Raw genomic sequence first — 13,174 nt, forward strand, 5'->3', positions numbered from 1 at the left:
CCTGTAAAATGCATCAGGAGAATAGAGCCTGGAGCCTGCTGACCAGTTTGTTTTGTAAAGAAATATTTGTTCGAATCTGTTTATAATGATTTGTCAAATGATGGGCAGACTCGGCTCAAGCACTTGCCTTCCACTGACACCAGAGGTGGCAGTTCTGGTGCTGACCAGGGCGCCAAGTGGCAGCTGGAGAGGAAAGACCCAGGCAAAATTGAACTTCCCCTTGCAGCCACGTAAATCTGGAGTAATTTTACCGAAATCAGTAGAAATATTCACTATTTACAACAGTGTGCCTAAAAGCAAAATTTGGCAGAGTTTTCAACTGAGCATTTATAAGCTGTTTCTGGCAGCAAATAAGAATGGGGGATGGGAAGATTATTCATTGCAGATGCTTTGTAAGATTAACAGAGGCTTTCTGGTGACAATAAAGTCTACTAACATAGTCACTTTTGGAAAATGCTTTTTAAAATGTGATTTGAGGGCGTTTTCTGTCGTCCTTTAATTCTTAGAGCATTTCATGGTGGTAAAAAGTGCTGATACCTCCAGTGAAATTATCTAAATTGTTCTTTTTACCCTGGCGAGGCAGATGAGTCCTGAGCTGCGATACCAACTGGGCTAAAGCAATTGATGGGAAGCTAAGATTTCTAAGAAATCATTTTGGATACATGCATTTCATAAGGTTCAGCTTTAATTATTGTTAAGCAGCCACATATTGACAAGGGAGCTAAAGACAAACTAGTCACAACTAAAGTAAATTGAAAGATTTATCAAATTATTTTTAAGTTATAATGCAGATTATTCTAAAGTACCAACACTAGCACTATTAACACTAAAGTATTCCAACCAGCTCCTGCAATGTAGCTCAGTCATCTGTTATCTTTGCTCTCAGGGATGATTTAAATATATTTTTGTAATGTTTTTAACTTAGAAATATCATTAACATTACTTCACACCCTGTTAGAGTAGATGCAGTTATACAAGGCTAACAGAGCTTCTATCACTGTAGCTTGTACCCATAGAGTACCTCTTTCTGAACTGATCTACAGTTAAATTAATCCCAAAAATGGCATGTAGGTGAACCCTTAAGCATTAGCAGACAACTCATAAAAGACTGGAGAATACGCAGTTCAGAAATTATTCTGGAAAGATACATATGATAAATGCAGTTCTTTCCCCGACTACAGAGCGCCCCATGGAGCTGCACGGCCCTTCTTCCCTGCACCAGCCCTCTCCAGCCCTCTCTGCTGTCTCTCCTTGAGAAAGGTCAGGTAGCCTATTAATCACACTCTTGTCTTTGATTTGCAATATATATACATCCACTGCTTCCTGGATCCTTTTGAAGCAAGGAACAATAAGCAACTTTTCAAGGAAGGAGTGGGTTTGCTTATTTTGGGATTCTTCTTTAATAGCTCAAATACAACCTCCTTAAAACCAACATAAGATAAGGCACCATTTCAGCTAGGGCAGGTGACAGCATTCTGACGTTGAATTTAGATCTACTTTCCCATAGTGAATATGTAACTTTAGGTATAAGCCACTAGGGTTTTTTATTCTGTACATTGTTACAATGCATCTTTCACCGCTTTTGTTACTCAGCTTTTCAGCTACTCATGGAAATCCATGGGATGTTTTTTCCCAGTAAGTTTCAAATGTAGATGCTGTTCTGCACTGGAAAAGACAACTGCAGGGTCATTAGCATCTTTTCTAGTGAGAACGCAGAATTGAAAAACAAGTGCAGTATTGTAACCAGTGCTACCCCTTGACTGATTGAATTTCTACAGGATTGTAGAAAAGAATTATTCTAGTTTTTATAAATATGTGCACCCAGATCTTTTTTACTATTTAATATATTGCACAAAGCATAACTGCTTACAGACAGTATTCCTAGAATCAATACCGCAAAATCAATTCACACTAAGAATAATTTAAAAAGGATGAGAAGACTTGGAGCATGACACATCAGTGAAATGAAGGTAGGCTCTTTTCATTATTTTTCTGCTTAGGTTTTAGATCTTTACAGAAAAAGAAATTATGAAAAGATCATTTTCAAATCTGGTGTGCACTGTGAAGATGATTTCCCAGCTAATTTTGATGTGGACAGAGATTATGACTGAAGTCAGGAATAGACAGAAGATTAAATCCTAAACTGTAACCCTGTTTTCATAGAAATGTATTAAGGAAACAAAATAGAATGACATACCTAAACCAAAGCATTTCTAAGTAAGGCATCTGTCAGATTTTTCCATGAGGTGTAGGCAGTTTAAGATGTGCTGTGGCAGTATTTGAGATAGTTGTGTTTTAGTATTGCTCAGCTTTCAGGGTAAGGGTGGTCCAAAGCCTGAAGATGAATTTCAGGAACAAGCTGTGCATTAGCCAGGAAAACGGTTCCTATTACAGTAACTACCAGTTCATATGTGTCAGCTGATCTTTAGCTTGAGAAAACACTGGACAAGGTCATCATTGAACCAAGTGAAGCTTGAATGTATGAATTTGATTTTGGTGTCAAACTACATAGAGGATCAGGCGTCACACCACTAACTGATCCTGCACAAACTACTGGAGTTAGTGCTTAGCACAGCAGAACTTCAGGCTGTAAGCACAAGTTCTCATAGGCAGTATCTGTGGGATGCGGTGCATCCCTGTTGGGTCTCCATTAGGGACCAAGATAATCCTGTCACCAGACAGAACTGAAGTCTGCTGAGAGATCTCCGAAAGGCCCCTCTCGGGGTCCGGCAGGAACCGACGCTAATCACTTGCTGCTTTATTCACTCACTGTTACCCAGGCACGGGAGGGGAGGGTCCCAAGTACCAGCTGAAATGGCTGGGCAGGCAGGACGAGGGTAATAACTGATAAACTTCCAAGTGCTCTAGCCTGATCCGAGAAGAAATATTAATCACATCTCTACTGTCTAAAATATATCTCAGCTATTCTGAGGTACATATTTAAGGTTCTGGAAGCCTTCTAAGGTTTTTTGTGGTTTGCTTCAGTTTTTTGTTGAGTTTTTGGTTGGTGGTTTGTTTTTTTTTTTTTTTTTACTATACATGTAGTTAATTGGTTTACCAGTTGGAAATAAATCTTCGAAAGCAAGAGGCACCCTCCTCTTTTTGATCATCATGTTCCTATAGATATTGTGAAGACTGGAAAAAATAGAGCTGGAAGGGATCTCTAAAGGTCATCTAATCCATCCTCCATTCTAAGGCAGGCTGAAACGGCAGAGATCAAATTGCTGGAATATCTTCACTCACATTATCTGTTTCTAGTGTGCAGCCTGCATCTGACTGCTCTACAAGGTTTTACAAAAAGAATTAGTGTGGGACTTACAGCTCCCCTGGGAAGAAATGAAAACAGGAGTGGAAGTAAGAGAAAGACTTCTAAAATGCTGTTGCTGAGCTTGGCCTCCGATTGAGTATCAGTTTAGTAGAACTGTTAATTAAAAAACCTTAATTTGATTACTCTTTTTAGTCCTGAAATTTAAGAAGCTAGTGTCAAGGCCCGCAGAGCCTGAGACCAGCTACAGTCTAATTACTAGGCTGGAATTTTTTAATTACTACAGATAAGAGTATTGGGGGAAAACTGTCATGATTCAGAATTCAGAAACCACATCCTCCCGATTTTCTAGCCATCCCACTCAGTCTCTGAGAGGGAGTGTTGAGAGTGTAGTAAGTGGAGGCAGATAACCACATCCCCAATCTGCTGTCATCCTCAGACAGCAGAATTTCCGATGTGCCTTCTGCTTAACAAAGAGAAGTGATGAAAACAAAGAGGATGTAAGTAACCTCACTTGTTAGCAGGTGCCTTCACAATAATTACTCGTAGGCCTTTTGCCTACAGGCAAAATTTCCATTGGCTTTTTAGCAAATTTCTGCCATGCCTCCGCTTAGAAAAGTCACGATGAATCAGCTAAAGGCATGAAGACAACATGAACAATTTAAGACATCTTAAACCCTATGTAGATGCTGTCGTTCAGGAGCAAAGGGTCTGCAAGAGCTCTGATGGATCTCCCCTTCTGAACGTCACCTTTGTCAAAAAAGCTTTAAGGTATCGTAGTCATGAAAAGTTACTGTCTCTTTTGCCAGGTAGCAGAGCAGGATTCAGGCATTTGTGAGGGACATCCTCATTTACAGCTTGGTGCCTTAGCACAAGCCCCCCTTTATTACTGGCTGAAGCTGAAATACTGGGCTGTGAACGGGAAGGGGTGAGGTGTGGTACCCATCCTGTTCTGCTCTGGGGGAAGGAGTAGCCAGTTGGTTGTGTTAATGCATTAAACTGCCTAGCTGGATTTGGCAGAGGGTGCCTGTCCAAGTTTTCGGTTCGTTATAAGCAGACCCTCCTAAATAGCATCAAGCTAAAGCCGCTTGATTTGTAATGGAAACCTCCATCTTGGGACTGAATGCATCTTAAGGGCTCTGACAGATGGGCTCTGTTGGATAGAACAGCAGCACTCTTTAGCGCTTTACCTCCCCCGTGCCTGCTGTAACCCTCTTCCAGTGCTGTCTGTCCCAGCAGCGGGGCAAACGAGAGCAGGTGCTGGTGAGGGTGGCTTCGCCGCCGAGTCTGGCACCCAAGCCCCTGCTTTGGCCCCTGCTGGTGCAGGGGCAATGACCCCTGGCAGCGAGGTGGAGGAGATGGGAGGGAGGCAACCTGTAGCTGTCAATGCTAAACCTGACAGAGTCGAACCATGATGTCTCGCACTCAGCTGATTTGCCAAAACCTTCTGTAGCTGCCTCATGCTGGCAGCTTCTTCACGCGCATAATCATTTGACCACAGTGGAAGTTTTTGCTTAAAGCAAAGCATAAGAGAGTGCTGGTGAACTGCAAGTGGAGAGCAGAATGGATTTAAAAGCCCTTTCCCAGCTTTGATCTGAAACTTTTTGGGTTCCAGTGGCAATCCCCACAGGAACACGAACACGGGCCCTGTCTCCTCCCTCTTGCAGCACCCACCCCCCTCGCATCTGGGCATACCTGCCAAGTTTTGTGCATCTCTGTGTCTGGCACCAATGCAAATTAAGCAATCTGTATCTAATTTATATGTGGTCATAAATACGGCTTCTGAAAAAACACTGGCTTTAGGCGTGGTGAAAAGTGTTAGGCTAAGCCTAGGCTTCACAGAGAGAGCTCCTTCAAGTACCAGGGTCGGGGAGATGGGAAGGAGCCTTCTTGCTAGCCAGCCTGGAAAGAGCAAGTTTTTGTGGAAAACACAGGTTACAGGTGAAGACCAAGGATCATAGCAGTGGAAGGACAGAACTTGGAAGAGGGCTGTTCCCCACGGAAGGACAAATGCTAGCTGCTATCCCATGTGCATCCACGTTAGGTGCTGCCAGTCCTCCGCTGGCAGAGCTCTCCTCCTGCCAACCGGCTCCTTGGCCCCTGTTCCCCCTAATCCACCTCTTCCTCTGCGTTGGATGCCCAGTGCCTTAAAACTGCCCTGGGAACGGGGAGCACCCAGAGGAGGAAGGGAAGGCTGTCGGCCAGCTGTGCATCACCCCAGCTCCCAGGGACAGACACAGAAACCACAGCCCACACCAGCCTCCTTGCCTGGAGCAGTTTTCCCTAACTCTTTCAGAACAAGTCTTGCTGCTCCTGATTTCTCCTGCTTTTCCTTCTCGCCTTGCCCCTCTCCCACCTCGCAGGGAGGCTGGCTGGGAACCAGCATCCAGGTGAACCAGTCTGGGCAGAAAGCATCCCAGTCTGTTGACCTCTGTACTCCCAACTCCCCTTACTGACGTGCGGGGTAGTGGGACAGCCCGCATGCATTTCTGAAAACACTGTAGGAAAAGTAAAGGAGGGAACGTGATTGGGAGAGGTGGGAGGATGGTTCTGCAAGGCAGGGGAGAGAAAACTGACTGGGTCATGCAAGAAGCAAAGTGGGAAGCTATGGGAAGAGGTCCTGACTTAGCAAATCCAGTGGCTGCAGCAGCAGAGGGTCAGGCTCTTCAGGGCTGTGAGCGATGGGAAGGGCTTGACTACAGTGCAGCACTAAACAGGGCTCATCCTTAGACTCAGGTCATCATCGGGGTTGTAGGTTTTACCTCTTCTCTCTGGGGCACCAAGCAGTATATTGCTACATTCCGTGCCAGACAACCACCAGGCTGCTCTGGAGATGCTGAGAAGCTTGCACCTTGTTTCTCCTGTGCTGTGATCACAGCAGTGAGGTCAGCCCATTCCCATGGGCTGGAAATACTTGCTTTGGAGCCTAGCTAGCTCTGCCAGTTAATCTAGGCTGTGAGCATGGTTGTCATCCACACGTACAGGATGCTTGTCCGCTCTCCTCCCTGCCAGGGTCCTTCACCACCATTAAGGCCTGCATGGGGAGGGGGGGAAATTAGTTTCTGATCAGCTGTCTGTCTTCTCCACTCCCTTCATGCCCTTGCAGCCACTTGCAGGAAGCACAAAGGGATAATCCCAAGTCTGGATACCATAACCCTGTAGTTACAAGACAGTAAAAACCCATAAATCCATATTACTGAAAGGCCAGTAGCTCTGGGTTGAATGGTCTGCTTCTAAGTCTCAGCAAAATACCTCTTTCTAGCTACTAAATAAAAACTTGTCCCTGTTATTTGTGAGAGCTAAACCACATGTACAGTTATGATGAAATGTGGGTGCTGCAACTAACTTCTGTTAATTCAGAGCATGAATATCAACTCAAACCGATGAGTGGTAAGAGAAAAAAATAGTAAAACATGTAAGAACATCCTTCTGCTACCAGAGAGCTTCAGGGTAGCATCAACTGTTCTGAATACAAAGTTTGGGCAAAAGAGTTGACCAGAAAAAAAACACCAAACAAAACCAAACACAAAAACAAGAGACAAAAGCAAGAAGGGTAGACCACAGTGGCTCAGAGAAAAAGGAATGCAGTGTTGGATTGTATATCATAAATGTACTGTAAAAGAGGATTAATTTGAAAGGGATTGGAAAATTTCACAGAAACCATCTTGTTGTCTATGTAAGTAAAAATGAATCCGATTCTCATGCTGTGCTCAGTCGTGCTGTTCCTGTGAGCAAGGCCCTCTCTGAACTGAACTGAACAACAAAACAAGTCATTTTAAGGTGCCTCTTACCTGCAGGAAAGCCTGAGGAGGATGGGAAGGGAGAAAATAGTAGCCTTAAGAAGTGCTTTCAGTCTTCTAGACATTAGCTGGTAGTAGAGACCCTGGGATAATTTGGCTATTCTGCAAGTTAACGTAATATTTATTTATTTATTTATTTTAATCAGAGCCAGCAAAATAATAAAGATATGGAAGAACATCAAAGGTAGCTTAAAGCCATTTTTGTACTTTCTCCCTCAGCCCACACCTTTGGCTGTAGCTCAGAATCTGAGTATCTGTGCATAAATAGGTTTAAAGACCCATCTTCAGAAGTCTCGGCGCTCTGAGTTAAAGGTGGAGAGCCAGATATTCAGCTGATAAGAACTGAAGGAAATTCACTGAAGTCTTGCGTGCATGGAGTTACACCAACAGGCATCCAAACCAGCACACTCCTCTACTTCTATCTAACAATTTCCCTGCTCAGCACCATCTGATAGGTCACGGTGGCTTTTTGTAAAGGGAAGACGCTTAAATTGTGCAGACTTCGTGCTCCACAGGGATGCTTCAACTCACTCGGTTACCTGACAGGAAGGGATGAGTGGCCTGTAGCAACCTCATTTGCTGGTGCCAGGCTTCTTCTGGCACCTCAGCTAGCAGATCTCCCGTTCCCACGCGTGCCTCCGAGGCACTGGTTCCAGGGCAGTGGCACAGCATGCCCCACTGCAGAGGCATGCCGGCATCCGAAATGAGGCGCGGAGCAGAACGCAGGCTAAAAACCTCTGCTTAGGTGTGAGCTGAGCCTCCTCTCCAAAGCTGGCACTCATCAGGAAGCAGTAAGCAAGAGTCTGGGGAGTTGGGGTTAGGAAACAGCCCTGCAGAGAGGCGGGATACAGCAGAGCTGGCAGCGGCCAGGGACGGGCTAAGAGGCAGGATCAGCCTGTGGGTGAGAAAAACTGAGAAGGTAAGAGCCAGGACAGCGCGGTGGCAGCAGCAGGAGGTGGCCCAAAAGCAGGAGGTGGCCCGAAAGCAGGAGCTGGGAGGCGAAGGCGCTGTACTAGGAGCCTGCAGAAACAAAAAAAGTAGCTACATCTGAAAGGTGGCTCCCCAGCTATATCCCACAACTCTGCGTGCACAAGTGATGCAGCAGAGGTATAGCGCTAAAAGCTGGTGTAACACTGCCGCAGCTAAATGTCAGCAGTAGCCTGAAGAGGGAACTTCACTCTGAAAAATGCATAGCTGTGAAATCCATAGACAAAAATGATGTCTGCCTCTATTAGTACCAAAACAGCAGTTTGACCTAAATAGCAATTTCTGTTTGGCGTTGAAAGACAAACAGCAATAAGGTCCAAAATATGAGTCATTAAAAAATAAAAGAAGCCCAACATGTACTGTACTCCACAATCAGCCCCTTCCTGAAAGAGGGCCAAAAGCTGTACGTATTTTGGAGTCTTCTCTTCCACAGCAAATCTTAGCGCAGCTTCAGAACTTTTGGCTGACACCTTGATGACACTGAAATAGGGAGTCCGTCTACGAGGCACAGATTTTAACTAGGCAGTGGAGGTCCTTACTAATTCCAGTAAGTGCGTTAGAATTACAGACTCACAGTATTGCAACACCACATGTTGTACTTACACATGCGGTAGTTTTGATTATAAAAGCCTTGAATGCTTACTGTGACCCACTCATTGCCTGGCTCTGTTTTGGATTTTTTTGCTGATGACCTTCTGGGTTATTGCCCTGGCAGGAACAGAGCTCTGACAATGACCTACCGGTCATCGGTCCAGTCTTTCTACCAAGCCCAAGTGGGAAAGGATCAGGGAGAATATCTGAGATGCTCCTGTGCAGACTTCTGAGAGAGACAGCCCTCGTACACGCAGTGGTTCAAGATTACTTGAACTTACTAGTTCAAGTAATCGTTTTCCCCAGTTGTCACAGTTCCTAACTGAAATGTACTTACTATTCAAAATGCTTTCAAAATTACCAGGAAAATGTACCAGTTTATGCGCATCCTCAGCTTGCGCACCTTACGCAGGACTGAAAGAAAATGTGCAGGCATCTACTATCTCTAGCACAGAATACTGTTCCTCAGCATCTAGCCCTAGTTAGCTGGCAAGTGCTCTTGCAACATCATGCTTGGTTTCATTTTAAGTCACTAAGCCTCCTGTGTTAGCTTTCCATTTAACTTACTACTAAAACTGTTAATTTTTCCTTCGTCTGTTTCTTTGTTCAAGCAGTTGGAAGCAGACAGCTCCACCCAAATTCTTCCTTTCATTACACCAGTGCCCTTGCAATGTTTATCTGTGTGTCAGCTTGGTGCCTGTATTCTAGTGTCTTAGTTTTGCCAGGAAGCTGTCAGTGACGTTCCCCTCCCCTCCTCCCTCCCCAGTAAATTGTGTACTATTTATCACCTCAATGTCATTTTTAAAATAGAGACTATTTATTTTAACAGCTTTGTGTATATTTTCCTCCTCACAATTGCAAGTCCCTGAATATATCGACCACAAAACGTGCGCTCACTGATCCTACAGCAGACCATGTGCGTGCAATTACCTCATTTACACAATCACAATAACGACACAAAATTCAATGCCCCATCTGGAAGATAGGAAATAGTATTTCCTTTCTTCTACCTTTGTCCACGTATGTAGTAGACTCTTGAGGATAAGCAGACTCTCATTCCACGGGTGGATATATATACACACATACACAATACAGACGCTCACACAATACTGCAGACAATCAGGGCCTGATCTCTGTTGGAGCTGCTAGCAACTCTGGTAAAATATTCCACTTCAAATTTTGGCATGAAATCTCCTGCCGACTTTCCCCATCCTTGCTATTTCCAGCCCAGGCTGACAGTTTTGGCTGGCTGCCTTCCACACTCCGGCAAACCTGTGGAAGCACAGCTGAGCGGAGAGGCGGGAGGAAAGAGGCAGAGCCTCCGCTCTCCCCAACTTGCCCCCGCGGGCCTTTGGTGGGGCTTGGGGCGCGTGATGGAAAAGCGAGCCCTCCCAGCCATTTTCACACAGAACGGGGCAGATCAGGAAGAGCCCAGGAGGACGCTGCTGCACCCCGTGATGACAAATGAAAACTGCTTTCCTCTTCTTTCTGTCCCATCAAGTGGAAGGAGAGGAACCTCCTGGGAAGAACGAATCCAAAAACCCCTGAGATAGGGTCTACAGGTAAAGAACTACCACAGCTGCAGGAGGGGCTGGGATGTCATGCAGGTTATGCAGCAGGAAAAAAGGGGGGGATGCAAAATGCTTAGTAGAAAAGACTTGTAACTAATAGGAAACTTCTAGGTTTGGGTTTTTAAGGTCTATTTGTTGGCATTCCCGAAAGAGAGAAGGGGGGAATGACGCCAGCATGAGTTCATGTAGGGGACTCCTATGTTACAAGCTACAAGGGACCCTGGAGGTGATCAGCTCCGAGCCTTCAAGCATACTGCTACCTTGTTGCTGTTGGAAAAGACTCATCCCTAAGGCCTCACAAGCATTTCATTTTTTTAAATGTGGCAAGCGGCACTGAGTTGCAGGAATTAAAATATGTATATTTATTTAAGCGTGACGTTCCATCTTTCTTCCTACCTCCAAACACTGTGCCACATTAATCTGCTCTCAAATAACGAGTGAAAGTACAGATATTTCCAGAAAGACCATTTAACATAGAATCATAGAATCATAGAACCGTTTAGGTTGGACATGCATTTGTTGGCCAAGCAGCATTGCCTCCTTCTCCACTTATTTCTACAAATACATGCCCCTCTACTGCAGAGCGCTTGTGACGGCCCAAGGGCAAATTTTGAGAAGCCATTTGTTAAAATGCTGGCAATGAGCAGTGGCATTGTGCATGCAGAGCTCCCGCTTTACCGAGGTGGGGGAGCCTGGGTCTGTCACGATGCCTCAGAGATGAGATGGAGCTGGTTCTGCCCATTTCTCTGGAGTCCCTACCAAGAATTCCTGGGAAGTGCGAAGCAGCTGCTTAAAAACACGTCCATCGTTATTCCAGTCAGCACTGATCCTTGGAAGTTGCTCAGCTGAAGTTACTGGCTACGTTCGCTATTACTGCCTTCCACTAAGAGAGAGAACGTGCAGGCTGCAGCTTCTGTGTGCCTCCTGCCGCAGCACGGGCCAGTCCTGGCACTGGGCGCGGGAAGAGAGAAGACGGCTGGAAAGAGACAAGAGACAGGAGAAACCTGAGAAAGAGAGGAGGACAATAGATGGTGAGGGATGAAGGAGATGGATTCGTTTTCAGGCTTGCCCCACTGTCAAGTTTTCCCAAGCATGGATCATTAGACCCTTCCAGTACTGCTTACTGGGAAAAAGCACACACGGGAAGCAACTTTCCTTTGAGAGCCAGGCTGCCCACACCAAGCATTTGATGTTTTTTTTTAAAAACGCAATCTTGAGCAAAAATACGTGCAATGTTTTCTGTCTGCAAAGTTAATCTATCATTCTTACTGCTTGACAGTTTTTGCCCTATTACAGCATATCCAAAAAGTCGTCTTTGGTTTACAGAAGTAGTTCCTGATGGATTTAAATTTCAGCTAGTTCGTTCTGCAGAAGCCAGGGTACCACAGGGAAAGTTATGCTGCTAGAGAAGAGTGGAGCTGCTTCCCGTGTGTGTCAGAAACTCCTGGTGATTACAAGCACTGCAGATGCGCAGCTCCCTCAGATTAGTATGTTCTAATTCAGGCCTACAAATCTGAAATTCTGTGATTTATGAGTTGTTCACGACCACGGGGTTTCCGTGTCGTAGCCGGGGTTAGGACCTCCATCAGGTCACGCACAGAGCCGTCTTTCACGGGAAGATGCAGCACACCAGCCCAAGAGCTGTTCGGGGCAGCAAGCGGCTCAGGGGCTGGCAGCTGTCATGGAGCTGCCCTGCGCGCAAAGCCAAAAATCTGGGTACCAGTGGGGGTTTGTTTCTCCCCCCCCTCCCCTCCTCTTGACACCAGTGGCCATCCAACAGCAAGGACAGTGTAAAAACTGAGTGCACTAGGAAATAATTATTTATGCATTTTCAACACTGTAGTGTGGTTAATCTAGGCGTCCTTTTCAATGCTGTCTTGTGAAGGGCCAGAAAGTTTCTGTCAGAGAGGTACTGATATTTTTTTTGTTTTTCAGGTCTTTTAAATTAGGTCAGTTTACAAAGAACAGCCTGGCTGTTTAGCACTTTTTATATGACAATCTCAAAGCAACTGATATCCAATTAATTCACAACCTTGCTCTGATTTTGGATTTGTTATTCCCATTTTCACTGTAGACACTGAGGCAGAGAAAAGTTCAATCATCTGCCAAATACCGTGCAACACAGCAGTAGCAGAACTGAGAACAAGGGCTCGGCACGCTGGATATACCCTTGGCAGTTTCCTCAAGCCGAACAAGCAAAACCTAGGCTGAGGCAACACACACACTCTCGGGAGGATTTCAGCTGACGTCCGAGGCTGCCTGAGCGTATACAGGGAGGAACAATTTGCCCACTTTCACACAGGGTTTTGCAAACCTCCTCACACCTTACTTTGGCTAGCCTTGTGTGTGGGAATCTGTAACAGGACTCAAAGGGGCCAGATAACAAAAGTTAAAGCTGGAAAGGGGACAAATTCAATGAATACCTTCTTTCAGACACCAGTTGTTTCTAGCTCTTCAGTAGACAAGTTAAGCAGCTCATAACATCCTTAAGAACGGCGCTATGAAGCTAAGTTAGGATGAGATATCTAAAGGGACAGAAAAGTTGTATTTCTGAGCATCAGTTTAACAAAACCCAACTGAATTACCACCACCTCGTCTCTGTGAACATGTTGGGGTGCGGGTTTAAATCAAGGACCTGTTAAGGGCAGGAGAGGAAGACAGAAGTTTCAGCAGCTTGAACTCACCTCTTGAGTTTCTTCTGATGTCGAAAAAAGACAGGGGGAGCTTCCCTGTTGCACCCTCTGTTGCATATGAGCTCCAGATGCGTGCATGCTATTTCCAGAGTCAGAGGATACAGATGTCATTAAATATGCTGGTGATCTGCTCCAGTCTATTGAAATTTTTTTTATCTAAGACCAACACCCAAAAAAAGTATTTGAAGATTCAGCATGAAGAGGGGAAACAACTGCAATGAAAGCTATAGTTCCCTTATTACCGAAACAAGGTGCAGGGCACAGATT

The sequence above is a fragment of the Pelecanus crispus genome, chromosome 6, assembly GCF_030463565.1.
Source record: "Pelecanus crispus isolate bPelCri1 chromosome 6, bPelCri1.pri, whole genome shotgun sequence".
NCBI classification, from domain to species: domain Eukaryota; kingdom Metazoa; phylum Chordata; class Aves; order Pelecaniformes; family Pelecanidae; genus Pelecanus; species Pelecanus crispus.